Source organism: Danio rerio, chromosome 13 (assembly GCF_052040795.2).
Source record: "Danio rerio strain M-AB ecotype USA chromosome 13, GRCz13ab, whole genome shotgun sequence".
Taxonomy (NCBI): domain Eukaryota; kingdom Metazoa; phylum Chordata; class Actinopteri; order Cypriniformes; family Danionidae; genus Danio; species Danio rerio.
Window position 1 is genome coordinate 41,061,301 of NC_141033.1, and position 25,220 is coordinate 41,086,520.

The following is a 25,220-nucleotide window of genomic DNA, read 5'->3' on the forward strand; positions in this document are numbered from 1 at the left end:
TGTGAATTTATTTTTGTTATTATTGTAAATATTTTTAGGAACATAATCCTACTAATTCAAATTTTTATTGATTATACAATCTAATCTGTACTAAATCTAAATAAAAATGTCCCATTTTGCACAATACCTCTATTTGCAACGTGTTGAATGCAGATTCCTTTAAAATCTATACCTGTCAATTCTCTTTGCATATATATATATATATATATATATATATATATATATATATATATATATATATATATATATATATATATATATATATATATATATATGATATTTTCACAACCTACATAGCTTTCAATTTCATTTAGGATGTTTTCTTTGTAGGCAGCTGCCTTTTAAGGTGAGTTTTGGAAGTGTGGTGTGTCCTTTAAAAAACTATTTCAAAGGTCTGTGTGCTCGGAGGAAACTGTGTGTCAGTGTTATATTGAAACAATATGAGGACGCTGGGTTTGTTGACTGGCAGGCCATTTGTCATTTGAACCTCATGATTTCTCTCACCTCCCTCCTCGGCAGAAGGTCTGTGATCTCTGCCCATATGCTTTATTACTGTTATTATCACCGGGTGAATGAAATATATTCACATGGTAAGCTGAACGTAATGGATCACTGCGTGACACTCCCTTAGATTGCAATTAATACTACTTTCTCTCCCTTTTTTAGTAATTGGCCTGCGCTGAAATATTCTTGATATTGACGCCTTGAGAAATCTGTCGAGCAACCGTGAATCTCATCTCCTCGCCACAGCAGTTTTGTAACGATTGTATTTCAGCTCGCTTATTTGGCTTAAATCCCCGTGTCCCCAGCGTGGAGCATCAGCTCTATACAGCAAGCATTTAGGCTGAATTGAATGTGATTGCCAACAGCGAGAGCAGTGGGCGGACAGTTCCAGTCGGAAAAAAAATGTCCTCCCACCTCATGCTGTAACCCTTTGGAAAAGAATCGCTGAGTTATTTTGAAAAAGCTTTTCCACTTAAATCAAGGCCGAGCACAATTGCTCACTGCAAAAGTGGCCTGAAATCTTTCAGGAACTTTGCGGCACATGAAAATACAACATAATGCACAACGACGAGAGAAAGGGAGGGGAGCGAAGGTGCTGAGCCCTTTCTGCAATGATTCATTGACCATTAAGTCATTTCCATCAGGTGCATTCTAGGTTAACCAGTCTATATAAAAACAATATATTTATATATTTCTCAATTGGGCCATTTGTATATATTCACTTATTATGTATACTTGTGGAGTATATGCAAAGAGCTGTTAGTGGAAATGGCTTATTCATTAAAGGTGCTGTATGTAAGTTTTTGACTCTTTCAAAGCATAACAATACCATATTAAGTTTGCAGATATCTAAGCAACATGCTAAGTAAGCTTGTTTAGCTGAAAAACAATGCTGAATTCAGATATTCTGCTTTAAAAATGTGTGTTACGTACCAGAATGAATTTATTTTGGTACCTTTAACCCGCCCATTGCCAGTTTAGCCAATTATATTTCAGCACCCCGGGTTGCCTTGGTGGAATACAGCGTATTTCGTTCATTTCGTCCGGAAGGCTCTTAAAGCATGTGATGCAACCAAAAATGCGACCACCGGTGGACAGTAGCAGACTCTGAAATGAGACGCGGATTCAGAGTTCCACATAGGCCAGTTATTAATTAGCAAATGATTTAAATATTACAAATGTAAACATTAGGAGAGCAGGTTACATTGTAACCCGTGTCCTAACAACACGCTACGTCATGAGATTTGCAGTGATAAGCAATTTGGCTGTTTGCACCAGACGAAACACAACAGAAGTTTAAATACAGCCATTCAGAAGCACAGAATAGTGCGCTTACTGCACTCCAACGAAATTGTAAGGTTTATAATCTAATTAATACATATTAAAACTTTTTAATATTATTAAATGTACATGTTGAATCACTGATATGTGTTGGTTTACACTGAGTCACAGTTGTGTATTTCAATTTCAAATGGTTTATTTTATTTTCAAGAACTGAGGTGAGCTATCTTCTGCTGCTTTCAGTATTATGGCAATAAATGTAATTTAAATGGCATTCAAACTTACATTATTAGCATTTAACACTGAATAAAGCACATGAGGTGTACCTAAGGTGATTGTTGTTCACTTGTGAGAGATAGAAGCCATTTATAATTATAGTAATTTTATATTTATTATTATAGTAATTTTAGCTGTTGCTTAGGACAACAACTTATTATGGAAAATATTTCTTCAATCGTGTGCAGTTGCTTTTATTTAGAAAACGGTTAAAATCAGCCTTAAATCAGCCGTTAGACTCGATAGCCAGGCACACTCATGTCAATCTGGCAACCTGCACTTGCGTGGACTAATCAGAGGCAATACCTAGTTCAACCACTGGGTGTCAAACTTACATACTATAAATAACATACTTTTTTGTATCTCCGTGTATTTTTTTATTTTTTTTACTTTACCTTAGGATGCTAGATTATAGCCGTAAATTAACAGTTTCCGTATTTTGTGAAGTTTTTTTTTTTTTGTTTGTTTATTTAGGTTTATTTATTGTGACTTGCATTATGGGATGTTGTTCTGTGCTTTGTTGACTTTTTATGTTAAATATTCAACTCTTCAGTTTAACAAAGTGACTTTTATCGACGTTTTAGTAGTTTAAAATAATATAATGTAGAATAAATAATATAGAGAAAGACAGCTGTGCAATAACAGAAAGTATTTTGTAGCGTAATATACAACACCAACCCAGACAACATATCACTTTACACTTGGGGAGAGCAGGGAGGAAAGTACCATTTTTCATAAATACCTATTTTAAAAGATCATGTTTTAGACATATATTTTTAGACATGTATGTTTTAGAAATATATTTTCTGCGGTGGTTACTAATTCATTAGTGTGGTCTATCAATATCGCGTAGTATTTTGAAAAAAAAATGTAGAACAGCTTCAAAATTACTTTACTTTAAACATAAATTGCACATTGTTACTTCTGATGCAATCAGCAGTGACTAAAAAAACACACAGGTGGGTCAAACGTAACACAATATTTGCTAGATTTTACGGGCTTTATCTTGTTCATTTTATTTATATTTGGCCATAACCTAGTTCATGTTAAATGCAAAATATTTAGTTTGAATTTAAAAAAAAAAAAATATTAAACTGCATTTTAATTTTAATTTTTAATCCCATTGAATGTTTCTTAAAAAAAAAAAAAAAAAAAAAGGAATCCAACAATGCAATGTGCAAACTCAATGTTAACATTTTTTGAATATTTTTATTATTATTTGCAATATGCATTAATCTTATAAAACATATGAATCAAAACACTGAAAACTCTAATGTGGAAGTGAAAAATAAGGTATGGCTATTAGCAGTGGGACATAAATGGCAGGGTTACTTTCGTCTCCACAAGAATTCTTGCCATTTTAACCTGATTTTGTCTTAAACTGAAGAACTAAGAATGAAGACATTGCGAACCTAAGAATGTGATATTGCACTAAATAAACTGTAGATTGATCATTACTGTGATGCATGATAAAAGAAGCACAAGAAAAAAAAAACTGCTACAATAGTTTACACTGAAAAGAAACAAGGCCTGCAAAATTGTTGCAAACTATTTATTTGTGTTGAATTTAAACAAAAAAAATTTAAGAATTTAAAAAATCAATTAAATTTAGCAATGTTCAACTTAATTTGTTAGTTTAAATTCAGCCCAAATATTGTTTACAACCACTTGACTTAAACAAATTTAGTAAATCCAAGGAATCATCTTTGTATAATTTTTTTTCAGTGTACATTCTGCACTTAAAAACTGATATTCAGATCGGTCATGGTCCCGAAATCACCTGATATTTGGCAGCTCCATCAAGGGTTTCATGCCAAATGTGCTGTTATTGCCCAGAAAGCAAGTGTTGTCAGGGCTACAGGAAAATTGCTTTGTTACTTTCGTCCCACACTGTAAAAAATGTTACTTAGATCTAACTTATAAAAAGTGAGGCAAGTGGTTGCATCGGACGTTTTAGGTTGATTCAACTTCCAGCCTTTTTTAAGTATTTTAAACACTAAAACATTGCTTAAAACAAATGCAATAAAATTAAGTTGAGCCAACTAATATTTCTAAAATTACTCAAATCAGATAAACTTACTTTTTTTGTTAAACTTAACTTACTTATACATTGCTATATGTTGACTGTACTCATTTTAATTAAGTATTATGAACTTAATGATCTAAATAAAATTAACCATGCATATGTCATTTAAAACTAATTTAATTGACTTCTGGCTGTAACCTCAGAAAATAAATCTTCGTTTCTATATTGTAAGCACAATATACACTAGTAAAAACAGATAAACAGACTTTCCTGTCAATAACAATTAAATAAGAATGGGAAGATGGATTAAAGACCATAACATGTATTCAATATCAATCGATGTTCCTTTTAATAGTGACTACAAAATAGGCCATTAATGTGGCTACACATACACAATACATAAATAAAAACATTAATAATACCAGGGGCCTGTTTCAGTAAGGAGGTTCAAACAACTCAGAGTTTAAACTTGAACTCTGAGTTGATTTACCGAGAGATTAAAAACTCAGAGTTTTCGGTTTCAGAACAGCTGATCTGAGTTGGGTCAATCAACTTCGAGTAGACCAACTCAGAGTTAAGCGCGCACACCGTGACTATAAAAAGGCATTATCAATGGAGCGCAGACATTACGAGTGACTATGGCAATATCTTATAAAAGAGATCACCATTTCTTTCTCCGGCTGAACTTGATGTTCTCATGCAAAGTTATAGCAAATATGACTGTATATATTTGAAAAGAAGCAACCATCAGTGAAGAAGAGACAGTGAGCGTGGGAAAACAGCTGCTCAAGTTAATGCCTAATTTCACTTTTTAAGTATTTAAATATTTAAGTATAATAAAATAAGTAATGAAATTTGTGACGTTTATATTTTTTTTCTAAACTTTCTTTTATACATTTATTAGTTTTAAATGATTTAACAGTGCACTTGTGTCTGCCTTTTTTATTGATCAAGTGATAGAGGTTAATATAAAATTTAGAAGGTAAGCAGTACTAAAAATTATTTTTAGAAAGAATAATAATCCCATTAATCTAGTTACAGTGCATGTCGAAGGTGAATTTAATTTAATTATTTATTAAAAAAGGATAAGCCATTCTAGTACAGTTCTTCTGTGACAAAAATGTAGGCAATAGCTATTTTCCATCCAAATATATTACATATATTTATGTGCAAAACTGGAATATTGCATAGAAGATGCGAATAAAATTCCATCCAACGAGTCAAAGAGAAAAAAATGGTCACTTCCTGATTAAACTGGCACCAAATATCAACAGTAAAAACAGAATTTACTGTGGTAGAAGAAGCTGCGTCAATTAATTCTTTATTTAGCCTAATTAATGTACTTGCGCCTCGATGTCAGAAGACAATGCTGAAACACAATGAACACGTGGGGGCGTCTGAAGCCATGAGACGCAGAGACTCTTGACACACACTAGACGTTCGGAGGTAATTAATAATATACACTAATACTGAAACAGTTAAGGCATTTTAGAATGACTAACACAATATTTAAGACATGTTACAGTGTGCTCAGCCTGCTGTTTGTCCATTTACACACATTTTCATTATCATATGATCATGATCTTTTTTTTAATGTACATACTGTAATTTGTTCAGTAAAAGTGATTCCATCGTAGATTATGCGCACATTTTCGATCGAATAAAAGTTTATGCTACTCAGTTATGCGCGTTTTTTATACATATTTTAAAAAGTTATGTGCATCATGACGTTTCTATCAATCGTTTTTATGCACGTATCCAAAATAAGCATAAAAATAGGTGGGTGGAAACGTAAGGCTAAGGCGAGAAATACCGCTTCATCTTTAAAAAAGGGGAGGAGACCGACAGAAACTCTGAGTTTAGAGAATAAAACCTGCTTCTGACCAGGTTAGATTCACAGAGTAAGTTACCACAGTAACTGACTCTGAGTTAAAGTTACCTCTCTTTCAGAAACAGGCTTGACTTACCCTGCTTTCTCGAGTTTAACAAACCTGCCATTTTGAAACGGAAAACCCAGAGTTTCTCTCATTTCAGGGTTAAAATACTCTGAGTTTTCAGTTAACCTCCTTTCTGAAACAGGCCCCAGATCCTATTGAGAAATCATCCAAGGCAACTCAGTGAGGAGATTTGCATATTTTGATAAAGATTTAGGATGCATAATGTCCAGTCCCACAAAGAGTCTCTAATATATCTCAAATGTATACAGTTTTGATGGATACTTGAAGTCGAGGACATCGGTAAGTCCAAACAGGAGCCATCATGCATTTGACAGGTTTGGCAAACCTCTGACAGTCCTATGATAATCCAAACTGTGTTGGGCTGATGGCAAATTTTTCCCGTGGGCAGCCGCATGCACCTCTGATTCCTCACAACTCTATTGGTAGAGACAAAAAGAAACAGGAGTTCAGGTGGTTGCTACCAAACAACATTAAATAGCTAAATACTGAATAGGAAATAACTACAAGTGAAGTTACAAAAGTCCAGTGAGAATGATGCATGGATGAAACACCTTAGTTTATCAGTTAAAAATTACCTAAGTTAAAATTACCTAACTTCTATTTAAAAAATAAAAAAAGGTTATAGAGGTTGTGTAATTACATTATTCCAGGTGTTTTTAGTTATCAAATTTTAAAGAAAACTGTGATTTTACTCAGTGTAACAGTGCATGTCATTGTGTTTTCCTGTCAATCAAAGAATTGTTAAAATTTAGGTATTACATTTTTTGTTTATTTTGGCAACTTATAAAGCATAAGAATGTGTATTTAATTTAGATATTAAAACTGTTTGAAAATGGCTATATGAAAATTATAGAATACAAGTTCTATAATTTAAATGTCATCTTCATTTTGCACCAAACTTTGCACGTCATAATACAAATTTTATTAAATAAATAAATAAATACATTGCCATTTTACACATTACATTAAGGTTTACATTAAATTTTTGCTAAAGCTACATTTAATTGACTTTTTCTTCAAATTTAATGTCACTGGCAAATGACAGTTCAGTGATTCAGTGTTATCAGTTAGCTTTATTGAAAGACTGACAGATAATAAGAAACTGCATTAGGATATTTTTATACTGTTTTTACTGTTGCACACATAAAAAAATCTTCAGATATCAAATGTAAGTTAATTCTATGGAGCCCACTATTGTTTGCAATTTTACCAATGTTTTACTTGCCTGCAAATAATTATAGCTGTAGTTGTATCTAATGTTTTTCTTACCTGGATGTGAAGTTTGAAGATCCACAGGTAACAAAATCACTTTGGTATCTAAAGACCAAGAACATGCATTTTAGAATGAGGTGCATACAATTTAAATGGTTCTGTAAACATCAGTAGTAAATGTAATTTAAGTTAAAATAAATTGTAAATCTGTAATTTATTCACTATGCAGCATTAAAAAACTTATGGACTAAATCTCTAAAACACAAACTTTAAGTTATACTTTCTCTTACGTTAAACACACACTACTTAACTGTTGCATACGTTTCTGCATTTAATATCCATCCTTAATGTGCTGCTATAACTTAGGTGAGCTAACTTTAGCTAAGTTAGCGCTAGCAAACTGAACCCCCACACCCCGACCGCCCACCAGTGACCTTGTTAATCGGTTCTGCAACGTTAGTTATACCTACTAAGTGTTTTAAAACTACTTTCACTATTTTTTCTCAATAATATCACTTTTAATCGTTAGCATAAACTAGCGTTGGTTAGCGTTAGCCAACTTAGCTTTCCATGTGAGAGCAGTCAAACTGTTAACATACCTGAGGCTACAGTACAATTTACAAAGCTAAAACCTCACCTGCCTAGCGAAGACAGCAGTTTTGCATGACTTTACAATTATCATTCGGCTAAATTTGCAACTTACCGTGTTAATCAGATCCGCTGCTGGGAGCAGTTAATGTCGACCATTGCAGAAGCTGCGTCTGCCTGCTAAATCCCGGGCAATGAAAAAGGAGTCACGCCAAACTATTAAAATCACGTTTTATGAACACCTGCCCACATCGACAGCTGCTCTAATAAATTGTCAGTGTCAACTCACTTTTATAACATTTATTCTACACAATAACCACGTAAAAAAATCTACTCAAATAAATTGCATTAGTTTTATTCAAAATATACAGTTATATAAAAACTGATATATTTTAAGTAAAGAGGAAGCAAATTACATTTTTTTGGTATAAAACAAATAAAATTAACTAGATTGCAATTATTTAAAGTAGATAGAACCAACTTTGTGAGTGTAGCACTTTTTACAGTGCATGTTACTTTCATCCCCGCACTCCCCTATTAAAAATGTTAATAAAAGTCACTTTTTTCGAACTTTCCAAGGCTAAAAGTTGTTGGAAGGAAAATCAAGGTCTCATGAAGCAATTCAAAAGCATAAATAAATGGGGCGTAATAAAAAAATTAAAGCATTACTTACAAACGGTTAATTTATGGATATTTTAACAGTGTATATATTGATATTGAATATTGAATTAGTGAGTTGAACTAGATATTGAATCGTTTGAAGCTAATAAAAGTTTACTTGATGGCTCTTCTAGTCAAATTTTTTTTTCACGTTAACATAAAAGTTCTCTTTGTATTTTCATAAACAACTAGTTTTGAGTTTGTCTGCAAACTGCTTTTGTGATCTGAAGTCTTTCAGGAATGTTTTGTGGCACATAAAAATACAACGTAATGCACATCTTAGTGAAAGGGGAAAGAAGGTGCAGGTGTGTTTTTTTAAAGAGCTGTTCCTGCAATGATTCATTGACCATTAAGTAATTCCAGGTGCATTCTGGGTTAACCAGTCGCCCTGAAAATGAGGTTTGTTTCTGTCTGGTTCCACGGTGCGAGATTTGTGACGGGGTGGGAGGGTAAATTGCTTGTCTTGAAAGAGCTGAAAGTGATGTACGAGGCACGGCTTTGAAAGGTTCTTTAAGGCGTTGATAAATCTCTGTCTTCCCCATCTGGCTGCTTTTAATCTGAGTTAGATGCCGGAGCACGAGCGTTTTCCTTTTCTCTGCGTTGACAGGCCGTTTTACGTGCATGAGAGTCAGTGTGAGCGCTGCTTCACTCACACACTGCGGTAGACAAAATGGTTCCTTTAGAGAGAAGTTTATTTTTGCGGTAGGCCATTAAATATAGATAAACCTATAGGCAAGACCTACAACCCAGACAGTGGGGTTTCAGTTGTGTTTTCTGATGGGGAAGAAAGTTTGATTATGCACAAGGCCGACGGCGCAAGCTGAGAATTCATTTCAGCAAAATTTGAAGGTACTGATCAGCACTTTCTGAATTGCATCTGAAACTTATAGGGAAATCCCTTCTAGTGTGAACCAGCAAAGGGAACATCACCGAAAGCATTATTTTAATACAGTTGAAGTCAGAATTATTAGCCCCCCTTTGATTTTTTTTCTTTTTTAATTATTTCCCAAAATGATGTTTGACTGAGCAAGGAACTTTTCACAGCATGTCCGATAATATATTTTTTTTCTGGAGAAAGTCTTATTTGTTTTATTTCGGCTAGAATAAAAGCAGTTTTTAATTTTTTAAACACCATTTTAAGGTCAAAATTATTAGTCTCTTTAAGCTATACAGTTTTTCGATTGTCTAAAAAACAAACCATTGATATACAATAACTTGCCTAATTACCCTTACCTGCCTATTAAGCCTTTAAATGTCACTTTAAGCTGTATAAAAGTGTCTTGAAAAATATCTAGTAAAATATTATTTACTGTCATCATGACAAGGATAAAATAAATCACTTATTACAAATGAGTTATTAAACTATAATGTTTAGAAATGTGTTGACAAAACCTTTTCTCTGTCAAACAGAAATTGAGGAAAAATAAACAGGGAGGCTAATAATTCAGGGGTGGCTATTAATTCTGATTTCAAGTGTATGTAGTACAGCATTTATCTCACTATGCATCCTCAAACGCCAACATCTAACACTGGGTAACACTATTTTAATTGTCATATTAAGAATTTGGGTTTGCTAATCAGCTTTGCAATGACATTCGTCTTCTACAAGAAATTATAATTTTACTGTAGTACACTACCTGGCAAAAGTCTGGTCACCTATCCAAATCTTGTCACTTAACAGAAATAATGTAAAGTGTAGAATATATGTCATGGTGCAGTGGAAAAAGAATGAAAATTGGGGCTGATTCCCATGAGACTGCATCTCTGCAGTGACTCAAATAACTTATTAATAAAAGTCACCTGGAATGGCAAAGAAAGCGTTCTTGCAGGACTTCCAGAGTTTATCAAAAGTCATCTTCAATGCTTCCTCTGTTATCTTACCCCAGACATACTCAATAATGTTCATGTCTGGTGAATGGGCTGGCCAATCCTGGGGCAGCTTGACTTTTTTTGCTTTCAGGAACTTTGATGTGGAGGCTGAAGTATGAGAAGGAGCGTTATCCTTCTGAATAGTTTGCCCATTCGATCTCTTTCATGCCTCCATACTAAATGTTACCCCAAACAATGATTTGTCTTTCACCAAACTTGACTGATTTCTGTTAGAAGTCAAGTTATTATTGGTTGCTCCTACAATCTGGGATTGTTGACAAGACCTTTATCAGATAATGTAGACTAACTGCTTAAAGGGATAGTTCACACACACACACACACACACACACACACACACACACACACACACACACACACACACACACACACACACTAAAATACTCACCATTTACTGTCTCTCAAATGGTTCCATATGAGTTTTCTGTTGAACACTAAAGGAGGTATTTTGAAAAATGTACACATTTTAGAAACCTCTACACATCGACTTCCATGGGAGGAAAATAATTGGTTTGTCAGTCAGTCAGTCAGTCAGTCAGTCGACAGCGGCCTCTGGTGGATTTAGGTGAGAACAGCAGGTGCAAATGGCACTCGTGAGAGAAATTTGAGAACTGAAAAAGTGTACACAGCGGCCTCTGTTGGATTTACAAAAACAAAAACGCCCAAAAAAAATGTACCTTCTTGGACATGTCTTGTATCTTCAGAAATGTATAGGTACGTATCAATTACATATCAATTATACCTCCAACTTATCCAGAACCTCCAACTTATCCAGCATATGTTTTATGCAGTGGATACCCTTCCAGCTGCAACCCAACACTGGGAAGGGTTGGAAATTAAACACCATCAAATTGTTTTTGATCAATTTTGACCACTTCCAGATCAGTTACCTGAATCTGTGTTTAAGCAGCCTACTCTTTTAACAGTTTGGAAAGTTTTTATAAATGATTTTACTCTTTTGTAACATTTTTTAAAAAATTCAGACGTTTTGTAACTTAATCCAAATCCTGTCTAAAAGTTTAAACCCCTTGGTCCTAATGCTTTGTGTTTCATCCTTGAGCATTGAAACGTTTTCTCTGTAGCTGTGTATCAGTTAGTGTGGAAAAAATGGTCTGAAAAGCCAGTGTAGGGCATAGGTCAGATATGCAGACTATATAAGAAAATCAAAGAATGTACAGGAGAATTTTTCTGAAGAACAGTGTTCAGTTAAACTCTTTAGGACAAATTAGAAACTTGAAAATAAATAGAATCAGTTGTGGATCATTCAAGTAATGATAGACCACCATGTTGCAAGTGCACGTACATCTCTCAACTGGGCAATTTTTATATATTGGGTTATTATTTGTAATTTTGGGGTATATGTACACATCTGTTATTTGAAATGGCTTATTCAGGACAGAAATAAATGCAAATAACATAGAATTTTGTATAATCTTTTTTTTTTTCAACTGGATGCTTTAGCTGACTGTAATCCTTTGAAGACAGTTAAAGTTTACTTGATGGCAGTTTTAGCATCATTTTTATATTTGCATAAAATCAAAAATGAGTCCTACCGATTGTAGTTTGTAGAAAATGTAGTTTGGTTGGTGTGTGTTGAATAAATCCTGTTTTCACATGTTCGATCTACATTTGTTAGGTCTTGTTTTAGCAGTCTGGTAGGTTTTCCAGCAAACCCTGATGTAATCTGACTAATTGAACACATGTAACTGAATTAGTCACATATATTCGTTCCCACAGTGCCTTAACTTCCTCTTTTTCATAGGTTTTTTTTTTTTTTTTTTTTGTAGAAGCATTTGAAATGTTGGTTTTGAAAGGTTTGTTGGGGCGTCGTGAGTTCTAATCGTATTTGCAGCCTATTGATAAAGAATAGATGCCTGTGCTTTTTGAATGAAAACTGAGGTGACATTTGGTTCTGTCTTCTGCTCAAGCCTGGGCTGTATACCGTGTACTAATTATAGTTTTGCTTAGTTGTGTTAGTATCAAGTATTACATGATTAAGTATTGTCTTGATGGAACTTAAAATGAAAAAAATATATATTTTTCTCACATTTTATTTTGCAATGTGTGCAGAAACAACTGTGCCACCTTATTATTATTATTATTATTATTTAATTTTTTATCTTATTTCTTTTTACTTTGTTTATTTTTTATTTACTTGTTTTCACACTTTAAGGTGCAATTCCCGTTATTAATAAACCATTAACTATAATTTTTACCTCCATAAAAATCAAATAATTTGCTGTTTATTAATAGCTTTTGAAAGATAGTAGTTAGGTTTAGGTATTATAGAATAAGATCATACAGAATATGTGTTTTATAAGTACTAATAAACAGCTAATATCTTAAAAAATAGGCAGGTTCTAACCTATTAGTTAATAGATAGATAGATAGATAGATAAAAGTTGAACTTGGTACTTAAGAGTGTTTATTTTATTTTATTTTTTATTATTTTTTTGGTTTTGTTTGTTTTTTATTTTGTTTTATTTTAATTATTTATTTATCTTTTTTTTTAACTTTATTTTATTTTATTGTTTTATTATTTATTATTTTTATTTTTTTTTACTTTTTAAATTTTATTTTAATTTTCAATACTATATTAGATTTTATTTTAATTTTTTATTTTATTTTATTTTTATTGTATATTTTATTAATTTAATTTAACTTTTATTTTACTTTTATTTTATTTTATTTTATTTTCACACTTCAAGGTACAATTCATGTTATCATTAAACCATTGATTATGATTTTTACCTCATAAACTCATAATTTGCTGCTCATTAATAGCTATTGAGGTAATAGTTAGGTTTAGGTATTATAGAATAAAATCATACAGAATATGTGTTTTAAACCAATATCATTTTGTTTTATTTTACTTATTGTTTAATTTAATTTTATCTATTTTTATTTTATTTTTAGAAACATGTTACCTTTATTTAATTTAACAGCCTATCCGAAATAAATAAAATAAATCCAAATAAAATAGAATAAAATAAAAATAGTTATTGGTTAATTGGTTTTTAATTTTATCTCTGATGCTTTATCTATAGTTACTTCAGAGCAGCCATAGAGCCCTGCCAAAACTAGCTGATGATTTAGTCTCTGAACAATTTAATGAATGAAAATCTCCCTTTTGAAATGCACTTCATCAAACATCTCATCATTTGCTCTCTATTTAATCTCATTATCTCCCTGCTGCCTATGATAAACAATTTCCATACAAAACATTTATTTTCATGGAACATTTTGCACTTATTTCTCTCACCCAGTGCTGCAAATTGTATTTGTTTCTTGAATTCCAACCAAAACTACGCCTGGACTTTACTCCCAGCGAATCAACACAACAACAGCTGTGAGGTGAAATCATAATTATAAAAAGGATATTGAGCTACAGAGTCCAAGATCAAATTGCGAGTTGTATTGCCGTCAAGTATATCATGCATAAATTTGTCCTGGTACAAGAACAAGTCATGTAGCCACGTCTGTGCTGTCACTGTTTCTACTGGTAACCGTATTGTCAGTAAATATTTCATAGAATAATTGACTTTGTGAAACCACTGACAGGGTCGAATTCCTAACAGCAAGAGCTTTCGGTGTGTTTTGCGAGATTACAGTGTGCAGAGCAACCTTTTGAAACATCCAACCTCTCTCTGGATCATTATCTTGTGCGAACATTCATCACTCCCCTTGTTTTATGCAGGATTTCAACATCATCATAATTTAAAAGGCTTTCTGTGCTTTGAATATGTATGTTCCTCCTTCATGTTTGACACCAGAAATGGATCTCCAGGCCCTTATGCATTTTTTTTATATCATAGTGTCCTCTGTTTCCTCTAATTTCTTTGTTTTTGGACAGAACAGCATCTCTCTCTTTTTTTTTTTTTTTTGTCACTATAAGCCTACATATAATTTAGCTGCTTTTTAGCCACGGCACAGAAAGCTGTGCTGGAGTCTGAATTGTGCAGGGTGAATCCCTTTAGACAGCATGTCCCCTATTTTTCAAGTCATTGTCAGAGTAAAGAGCATGGCTATCCATTCCCATCTAGTGTGGGTATAGAGAGCCAGCATGTAGATAGCTGTCTGCTCGGACTGCAATACAGAGACTGTGCCCTTCACTCATATTGGCGGCCTTCGCGGATGCAAACAAAGGAAGAATGTGAAAGCTAAAATGTCTGGATTGTATAACCTTCAGATTTTTAGAAAACGTTGCTTTCATTAAGAACGAGCTATTGAAAAAACAGCAATTTTTATTTAAAGAAAATATAACATTGTTAAATATGTGAGCCACAATTTTTGGCACTCTTATTAGTACATATGAGTTGAAGGTGGAATTATCAGCCCTCCTGTAAAATTGTAATTCTTTTTCAAATTAATCTAAATTAATTTTTTCACAGCATTTCTTATTTTATTATATTTTTTTTACTCTGCAGAAGGTCTTTATAGCTGGAGTAAAATAATAATAATAATAATAATAAAAGTAATAATAATAATAATAATAATAATAATAATAGTAGTAATAATAATAATAGGGATGGCGCAGTGGATAGCGATATTGCCTCACAGCAAGAAGGTCACTAGTTCAAGCCTCGACTGGGTCAGTTGGCATTTCTCTAAGAAGTTTGCATGTTCTCCCAGTGTTCACGTAGGTTTCCTCTAGTTGCTCCAGTTTCCCCGACAGTCCAAAGGGAATTATTATTATTATTATTATTATTATTATTATTATTATTATTATTATTATTATTATTATTATTATTATTATTATCATTATTATTATTTTTATTATTATTATTATTATTATTAAATAATGCAACCATACTACTACTACTACTATTATAAGTGGTAGTAGTAGTAATAATTATTATTATTATAAGTGGTAGTAGTAGTAGTAGTAGTAGTATTTTATTGCTTATTATTAATAATAATAATAATATTAATAGTTGCTATTATTTTATAATAATAATAATAATAATAATTATTATTATTATTATTATTATTATTATTATTATTATTAAATAAATAACACAACCATAATAATAATAATAATAATAATAATAATAGTTGTTGTTGCTGTTGCTGTTGCTGTTGTTGCTATTAGTATTATCAATTGTATTAGCCCGCTTTAAGAATTTGTTTGGCTACGTAACAAACCACTGTTGCCCAATGACTTGCCTAATTAGCCTAACTTGCCTAGTTTACCTAATTATCCAAGTTAAGCTTTTAAATTGCACATAAAGCTGAATACTAGTATCTTCCAAAACAACAAGTAAAATAATATTTACATTTTACATTTACATTTAATCATTTAGCAGACCTTTTTTCCTGCAAATCAGGATAATAGAAGCACTTGAGGTCACTAGAAAGCAGCAGTACAGTATGTGAATGTCATGCAAAATCCAGGCTGGTTTACTGTTTTGTTTTGTTTTAAGATAAAAGGGAAAAACAGGAAAGACATAGCTTGTAAGTGCTATTGTTAGTCAGTTAAGTGCTGACGAAACAAATGTGTTTTCAGATGTTTCTTAAAGATGGCCAGAGATAAGCAAGTCATTTCACCAGGATGGAATGTTGAAGGTAAAAGTCCTTGAAATTTTTATCCACTATGGGATCGAACCAGAAATTGGTGGTTGGTAGCAGAATGTAGTGTTCGGCTGGGTATATGCTGCACATATAAGGTAGTATAGGGGTACAGAGCCAGTGTGAGTGCACCCCTCAAAAATATATATTTTAAATTAATATTTTCTATAGGATGTTATACCATATTATATTAGTGCATATACATTAGATATAGTCAATTCATTCATTTATTTTCTTTTCGGCTTTGTTCCTCTTGACAGCAGGTGTCACCACAGCAGAATGAATCGCTATAGATTAGTCAATACTGAAGCCAAATCTGGAGATTATCTAACAAAATATCTTGCGTAATGGTCCAAAAAATAATATACCCAAATGTATGTGTTGAAGAAAAAGATTTTAAAATATCTAAAATATATTTGAAATTTTGTATTTTATTTGCAATATTTCGCTTGAATTTAGATGTATTATCTTTCTATTTCTAAATATGTTCGGTGATTAAAATATCATTTTTTAATGAAGATATTCATTTAATAAGTCTGTTTTGTTGAAGTGAATGACAATACTTTGTCTATATTCACTGAGACATTGATCAAAATATTCATTTTCAAAATAGGCTTTACTCATTTATGCAGAGCACTGTACAGTATGTATAATTATTATTTTTTACTACAATCTGACATCACCGCGAATTGTATAAAAGGGTTTAGCGATTAAACGCCTTTACTTTCATCAACATACAATCTAGAATGTCTTCACTTATTGTTAATAATATGAGAACAACTCATGCATTTTGAGTTGCTTCTGCTCAAAATTCTTGCTGTTTCTGCATCAGAAGCTGAACATTTGGGCCACTGGTTCATGTTTGATCACCACAGCTGCTGTGGGCCCTTGGCTTTGTTCTGACGGCACCCGTACTGAACCTCCAATGGAACAAAGGACAGTGGTGCTGTAGCTGCAGCTGAGTTTTCTTGAACCATAAATCAAGCTAGGATGGTTTCTTTCTTTTTTTTTTTTTTTTTTTTTGTGGCCCTGCATCATCTTTCAGGATGTTTTCCCTTCATAGTTCAAGACCTCGAGAGCTTTGTACTACTGTATATCAAGGCAAAAGCAGCTCATGGGTCACACCAAGACATGCATAAAAATAAATAAAGGCCACATTGCAGAGGATGCAGTTGAGTTGGGTTCTTCAAAATACTGGAACTTTTATGTTGCTGATTTATATGAAGGTCAAATTACAACCTCCGAACTACTCTGCCAATGCCTTCAACATTTACTGCATTTATAGTACTTTTAAACATGCTTAAACCTCTTTCTAGACCAAAGTTTCCAATAATAAACACAAAATTAAATATTGAGTGTTTGAATATGTGAAAGACGGGAGATACTTAAAATCATTACACCTATGGGCAGTGCCCATAAAGATAGTTTTACAAGTATGTGCAAGTGATTTTTAAAGAGCCCCTATTATGCATTATAAAAGGTCATATTTTGGTTTTGTAGGTCTCCAACGACAGGCTGATATGCATCAAGGTCAAAAAATACTTTCATTGTCTATAATATGCATTTATTTTTACCTAATTATCCCAACAATTCCCATATGATCCATTTAGTGATTCATTTGTTCCCAAACCCCTCCTTAGCGCGATGCTAATCTGCGCTGATTAGTCAGAAGTCCCAGTCTGTTGTGATTGGTCGACGAGACAGAGAGAAATGCCAACCACGGTTATGAAATAGCACATGTGAGAGCCTAATGCAGAAATGAATAAAGCAATTGAGGTAAACACCAGCATCTCTATTCTCAAATCTAACCTTAAGTAATAACAACAACACACATGCATTTTAACATGGTTTTGGATGCAATATGTGAATAGATCTATAAAGGTTAAACCTAAGAGATACAGTACAAGCACGGATCTTAAATAGATAAGTGATTACAAGCCGCACGGGGCGATTACAAGTTACAAAACACAATTAAAAATATTTTGCAAACTACAGAAAACAAGGCAATAACTTTAATTACACTTGCATTTTATGATCTGGAGGGAGAAGAAACTGGTCCATATGAACTGTAACAGTTACTGACAAAGTCCCTGTTAAAATCTGACAAAGTCCAATACATAATTGTCTCTGCTGCTTCTTACTTTAATAGCAAACGGCTGACAAATCCCACGTTGCAGTGTAGGTTATTGTATCAAAAATCAAAAAAATGTCGGGAACAAACACAGCACTAGGTTGGCTCTACTGGGATATTGTTGTGAAGATAAACTCTCCATCTGTCAGTGATCGTCATCTTTGTCTCATGATCAGTCCCGTGATCCATTACTAGTATCTAAAGGGAAAGGCACATTCATGTTTTACCGGATCCAGCACTTCATATTTGGTGATATACCATATCGACGTTATTGCACTCAGGCAAATGATTCAAACCCAACACGATTCATTTATTTGACTCTGAGTTAGAGGTCTGCATTCCCGCGGGAATAAATTTCTGAATAAAGTGCTGGAGTGGTTGGTAACTGGTGTAATTTAAACAGGAGCGGATGGTCTAACAATATCGCTGCCGACTTCCGAGCGAGCATGCGAATGTATGAGTGTGAATGAGAGAGAGCATGATGCTGTGTTTAGCTTGTTTGTTGCTGTCTATGTGTGTGTAAATATGTGTGAATGAGAGAGGGAGCTTGGTGCTGTCTATGTGTGTGTGACTGTGTGTGAATGAGAGAGAGCGTAATGCTGTCTGTCACTTGCTTGGTGCTGTGTGTCTATGTGTGTGTGTGTGTGTGTTTATACAGACAGCTTGTTATAGGCTGTTTGGACTCTGTATAGTTGGGAACGCGGTGGTTAGAAAACGGGGCGGGTCGGGCAGTGGGGCAACAAATGCTGAATATAAGCGGGAGCGGTTGGGTATAAATTTTAGTCTCATGCAGATCTTTACTCTGAGTCAACTATTTTGTTAAAGAATCAATAGTTTTAAACACTGTGCACTTTCAGATTTAAACCTCAGCTGGATGTCTTTATTCACTTACATACTGCATGGAAGGTCATTTTTAAGAACCCACAATAGGGGCTCTTTAAGTAAATTAAGTCACATGTAAACCCCCCAAAAATAGCATATGAAAAACAAATATGTATTTACCTTACAAATGAACTCTGTTTACAGCCACACTATATATACATTTTTATTGTACTTTTCAGGCTTATTTTCCAAAAGTAATACTTAGTTACCAAGGAGACAAGAGTGAGTGTCAGTGAAAGACGTCTTGAGAAATATGAGAAATGTAATGTGTGAAGACAACACAGAAAAGCAAGGTAAAAATCACATTTTTTTTACTACGTGACATTCCAAGTCAAGCCTGACACGTTATACAAAAAGTGTGAAAAGGAGTTTTTAGCACACATACAAAGTCTTAGCAAGAACAAAGAAGTTGGCCATTAGAAATAGAGGCAAAGAAAGAAAGAAAGAAGAAAGAAAGAAAGAAAGAAAGAAAGAAAGAAAGAAAGAAAGAAAGAAAGAAAGAAAGAAAGAAAGAAAGAAAGAAAGAAAGAAAGAAAGAAAGAAAGAGTATGTTTTTTATAGGGAGTCATTTCCACAGGGTCAAAAGGTGCTTCTATTGTTGAAGAAACAGCAATGTGTGATTTGGTGGTGAAGCGTTCTGTTCCTGTGTAATGTGCTGACAGATGGACTGTCTCAGAGCAAAGGTCTCATGCGCGGTCACACTGACAAAAAAGCTCAGTGTTCTTCACAGTTCCCTTCACACTTCAAACATCAGCGTCGTCTTGATTGCAGCTTCGCCATGCAGCACCTCTTCCTCTCTGATGATGTAAACGTTTTTGAAGAGCTCATCGTCAGCTGATTTATGTTTGTGAACTTCATGCTTACAAATTTCTCAGTATATGTAAACAAAATAATCTTAAAAATATCCATCCATCTATCCGTCTGTCCGTCCGTCTATCTATCTATCTATCTATCTATCTATCTATCTATCTATCTATCTATCTATCTATCTATCTATCTATCTATCTATCTATCTATCTATCTATCTATCTATCTATCTATCTATCATCTATCGATCATCTATCTATCATCTATCTATCAACTGTTTTAATCTATCTATCTATCTATCTATCTATCTATCTATCTATCTATCTATCTATCTATCTATCTATCTATCTATCTATCTATCTATCTATCTATCTATCTATCTATCTATCTATCTATCTATCTATCTATCTATCTATCATCTATCGATCATCTATCTATCATCTATCTATCAACTGTTTTAATCTATCTATCTATCTATCTATCTATCTATCTATCTATCTATCTATCTATCTATCTATCTATCTATCTATCTATCTATCTACTGTATCTATCTATCTATCTATCTATCTATCTATCTATCTATCTATCTATCTATCTATCTATCTATCTATCTATCTATCTATCTATCTATCTATCTATCTATCTATCTATCTATCTATCTATCTATCTATCTATCTATCTAGCTATCTATCTAGCTGTCTGTCTGTCTGTCTGTCTGTCTGTCTGTCTGTCTATCTATCTATCTATCTATCTATCTATCAGATAGTATCTATCTATCTGTCTGTCTGTCTGTCTGTCCGTCCGTCCGTCCGTCCGTTCGTCCGTCTGTCCGTCTGTCCGTCCGTCCACCCACCCACCCACCCACCTATCATTATACAGCTAAATATCTTATCTATATTAGCGTCATTTACTTGACATTTTACTGACTTGTAAAAGTTTGCTGTCAGCAGGCAAAGCACCATGAATTCTAGGCTAATGAATCCCTATTTAAATAGTTATTTTTAATTTAAACTTTTTTTTTCTCTCCCCCTCGCTCTTTCTCTGACTCACTGTTGCCATGGAAACGTGCTATTGTAGAAGTGATGCTAAAGGATTCATTAGGTCTGTAGAGACTTTGTGATTCTTTCATTGAACAACTGAGACTCAATCAATGTAGCCTGATATAGTTTACAGTCTCTAATGGGAACATCTCTCTTTGACGACATGGATGTGTTCTCTCCGATACCCATGCACATTGTCTGTGTCCCAAAAGATGTTTTGTCATCGTTCATGAAACGACCAGTATAAACCAGCCTGAATCCCCATTACAGATCAGTCTCTTTTTTTTTTTTTTGGTCATTGCTGTATCAATGCCATTCGAGCAGTTTGGCCATGAAAGTTACTAAATGCTAGCACCAGAAAGGAGATCAAAAACTGGAAACTCCATCTCATGGCAGTTCCTAACTTTTTGATTTAATAAATAGTTTATATTAATTTGTACAATAAACAAATGTGTACAATTGTATGAATTAGACACTTTTCCTTGTGAGATCTGGCTGGAATTCTGTCATTTATAAGTCAATGTAATGCCGCATAATTAAGGATGTCCAGATTCAATCACGTGATCGGAAATCGGGCCCGATGACGCGGTTTCAGACTTAATCAGAATCGATCGGATGTTATCTTCTGATCAGGACTCAGAAGATAACATTTGATCGATTCCGATAAGTAATAAGTAAGTAAGAAACAGACCCCTCTGGAAAGTATCTTTGCAGAGATGAAAAGGTCCAGTGAAAGACCTCTAAACTGCCAAGGAATGGATCCGCAACCCATTTGTCAACAAATCAGGTGAATCCAGCATGTCTGTACAAGAAAAGATCAACTGCTGGAGATCGCAAATTACTTTTGTCCATTTCATTATTTCCAATGGAGGTGCGCATATTGGGAGTGACATGCTCACGTTCTAGTTAAAAACATAACTTTTCAAAATGCTGCGAGCGCACCGTGAGTCACATGAAAAGAACTTACCGATCAGCTTCATTCTTTTTATGTATTATACGTATGCATAGACTAATTATATCAGACAAACACAGAACACACAAACACTGCAGTGCTTTTTAATTTTATCCATTAATAAAACTTGTATCAAAGTCACAGCAATGTTTTGTCAGCTTGTCTTACTGTGAGAAAAGACCATTGACCAGTTGGTGGTGGGGATTGGTTACCATTGCTGTAGAGGTTGCATTTTATTTCCCAAAATAACTTTTCAGTCAACAGTTCTTAATAGAACACTTTATTTTGATAGATTGAGAAACATGTTGATGAGGTGAAACCGAAGACTTTCATACAGTGATGTCATATAATAACCTTTTTGTTTTGTTTTATAAAGATTTTTCTCTCAGTATAAAGACTATTTTAATAATCTAAGTAACCCTTTTCACTTCAAAGGACATTTTGTGGAATGAAAATGTTCTAAGAATGTTAAAGTTTCTTCAAGGATGTCAATAAATTAATGTGAATGAAAAAAAGAGTAAAGAGCTATTTTAGGTTTCTTAAAGCTGCTATGATAAGCTGATATGTATTTAGATACAGTGCATCACAGTGCATCACAGTATACATCTGCAGTTACTGTGTAAATGCATTCATGCCACCTCTGAGCAGCATTAAATACTCTGTTGAAATTTAAGGCAATTAAATACCACCTTATTAAGTGTTTCTTTGTCACCTATGCTATGTAAATATGATAATATATTACGTCTGCTAAGAAACATGCACTTTTTGCAACCTCTTGAGTATTATTATTTCTGAGAAACATAAATAAGTCTAAATTGTGAAGACTACAGTTTTTCCATGAATGTTTATGTTTTTATATATTGACTAATTTGTCTGTACAAAATAAAGGTTTCAAAGTTGGCATGTTACTTTCATATTAGGAATACTCTACCCAAAAATGAAAGTCGTCTCCCATATACAGCTCTCGTTGTTTTCAGTGACATCAGAATTTCATGGCTCTGCGTTTAAAGCTGCCATTGATTTGAGAGCCTACAGAGGCCATCATTTTCATTGAGTAATGACTCAAATTTCAGCCAGATCTTTTCAGAAAACTATCAATAAAACTTTAGAGGAGTTAGAATATATAGAGCAGATGTATGGCCTTTTTTGATACTTTTATGTTGTTGTTTTTATTTTAGAGCTTGACTGCACTCATTACTATTTGGGAAAAAAGCACCAATTCTCTCTTTTTTTATTTAAATTTGAACTGAAGAAAAATCTGTAACACTTTAGTTTAAGCAATAATTTACACGATTAACTACTGGCTTATTACCTGCCTACTATTAAAATATTAACTACTTATTAGTACTCATAAAGTAATATCTTATTGTGAATTCCTAATCTTAAACCCGACTATCAACTGCTACTTTACTAACTATTAATAAGCAGATAATTAGTCATTTATTGAGCTGAGTTAATGGTTTCTCAATCTTGTGAATTCTACATTAAAATAAAGTCTTGCCTAAAAGTCATATGGGTTGGGAACCATGTCATTAAATATGATTAAACAAAATGGGCTTTTGCACAACAATTTAATATTTATGAAAACTATTGGCAGAAATACATGCTTTTTTTTTTTTTTTTACTGTTTTCACCTTGTAAATTGGGAATGATTTTAGTAATAGCCTTGTTTAGGTGGCCTAAATTATCTTCAACATAACCGGTTGCATTAGGAGTGTCAATTGTGTAAGCTGTGTTTTAAATTGGCCCCTACATCCTCGTTCCATAGATACACTGATTAATAATGTCCACTTAAAGAAGTGAATGAATAAAAATGAGTGAGCAAAAGTACATCAGAAGGGGGCTGACATTTTTGTGCATATCATAATTTGTGCTTGCAGCTTAATAATGATTTGGAACCAAATTTGCTGCTTGTTGTGGTAACTAGTATACAGTATAAAGTGTAATTAAACAATGCATTTTTTTTCTTTAACATTTAAAAAAGTATAGAAAAAAAACAATTATAAAAAAATCAGGCCAGAAGGTCAAACATTGATCAAATATTATATAATAAAACAATATTTAACCAAAAATGAACTTCTTTCATCATTACACACCATCAGGTTGTTCCAACCCCATGTTAATTAATTTGTTCTAAAATGTAGATATTTGGAAGAATGTCAGTAAACAGACATTGCCACCCATTTACTTTCATAGTAATTATTTTTCCAACTATGGCAGTTAATTGTTGGTGATATCTGGTTACATATATATACACGATTGGAATGAGCTGAGGGTGAGTAAATAATGATATAATTTTTATGTTTGGGTCAACTATTGTTTTATTACAGTATATAATATTTGATTAATGTTTGACTTTCAAATACTAAAGACCCTATCATACACCCGGTGCTATAAGGTGCAATACATGTTTGGCACAATTTGTTACTATTTTCAAACCAGCACAACCTTACTTTTCACATTTTGCATCACGTTGTTTAAATAGCAAATCCATTTGCGTCACTTTGTGGACTCACGTGCTGTTGTAAAACAGAGGTGTGTTAAGGAGCTGAATAGAGATGTGTTAAGGAGTGTTTTAAAGAACTAAAATAGACTGCGTCATCGACCATCTAAAAGCCGGTCTAAAGTCCAGCGCAGAGCGCATTAGTTGCTTGCTTTATACACACAGGACGCACAGCACTACACAAATATTTTTACATTAAAAAAAAAAGGAATAAAGTGTTATAAAAAACATTCTACATGAATATAAAAACCACTGCCTCCATGCCTCATCTCGGGGGGCTTTTTCAATTCATTCTTGACAATTTGCATTTGTATAATGTTATTAATATTAGCAATATAATTTATTATATACATATTAACATTTTTTTTATAAAAACAAGTTTAGATTTGTCCACCTTGTCACTAAGCATCACTAAGAAAAGGATGTGTGTTTGGATATAACTCAATTTTTTGACCATGCTTCATTATTGTCGTTCATTTATTAGTTTACTGGAAATTAGAACTGAATTTAGTAATAGTTTTGAAACAAATCTTTGTGCTTAACAAACGAAATTAAATATGTAGGGTAATGATTGTCTTCAGTGGAGTGCAGACAACACTGTTTCCTTATCCACAAAAGTAAATAGTAAACGTAAAGAAAAAGAGAATGTATAGAGGCCTAATGAAGGAGGCTCATTTTTTATCTTCGCTGCAGACGGCCTGGTTTTCTTGCTAATGTAATGTAGTGTAGTGTTGTTTCAGTTTTTAAAGTTACAAAGTCCGCCATGTAAATAGCAAATGTGCCATGGTGTGACTCTTAAAAGGAATGGGAGATGAGACTCTGATTAGTTTAATGCATGTTGTACTCAAAACACAGCCATAACTCATTAAGAGAATAGGCACAACCCTGTTAGATCATGCGCGGGGGCACAGAGTGTATTTTTCCTTCCTTAAAATAGCAAAAGTG

The 25,220-nt window shown here is 33.3% G+C and overlaps 1 protein-coding gene and 1 long non-coding RNA gene across 22 annotated transcripts in view; one reads left to right on the plus strand and one right to left on the minus strand.

Moving 5' to 3' along the window:
- Positions 1-25,220, plus strand: part of adgrb3 (adhesion G protein-coupled receptor B3) — a 397,331-nt gene that overhangs the window by 206,223 nt on the left and 165,888 nt on the right. The window lies entirely within an intron of this gene.
- Positions 4,413-8,036, minus strand: LOC147841163 (uncharacterized). Its single transcript, XR_015506264.1, has 3 exons — positions 7,961-8,036; positions 7,315-7,362; positions 4,413-6,461 (listed from the first exon to the last, which is right to left on the minus strand). It is a non-coding gene; the product is annotated as an uncharacterized LOC147841163 (long non-coding RNA).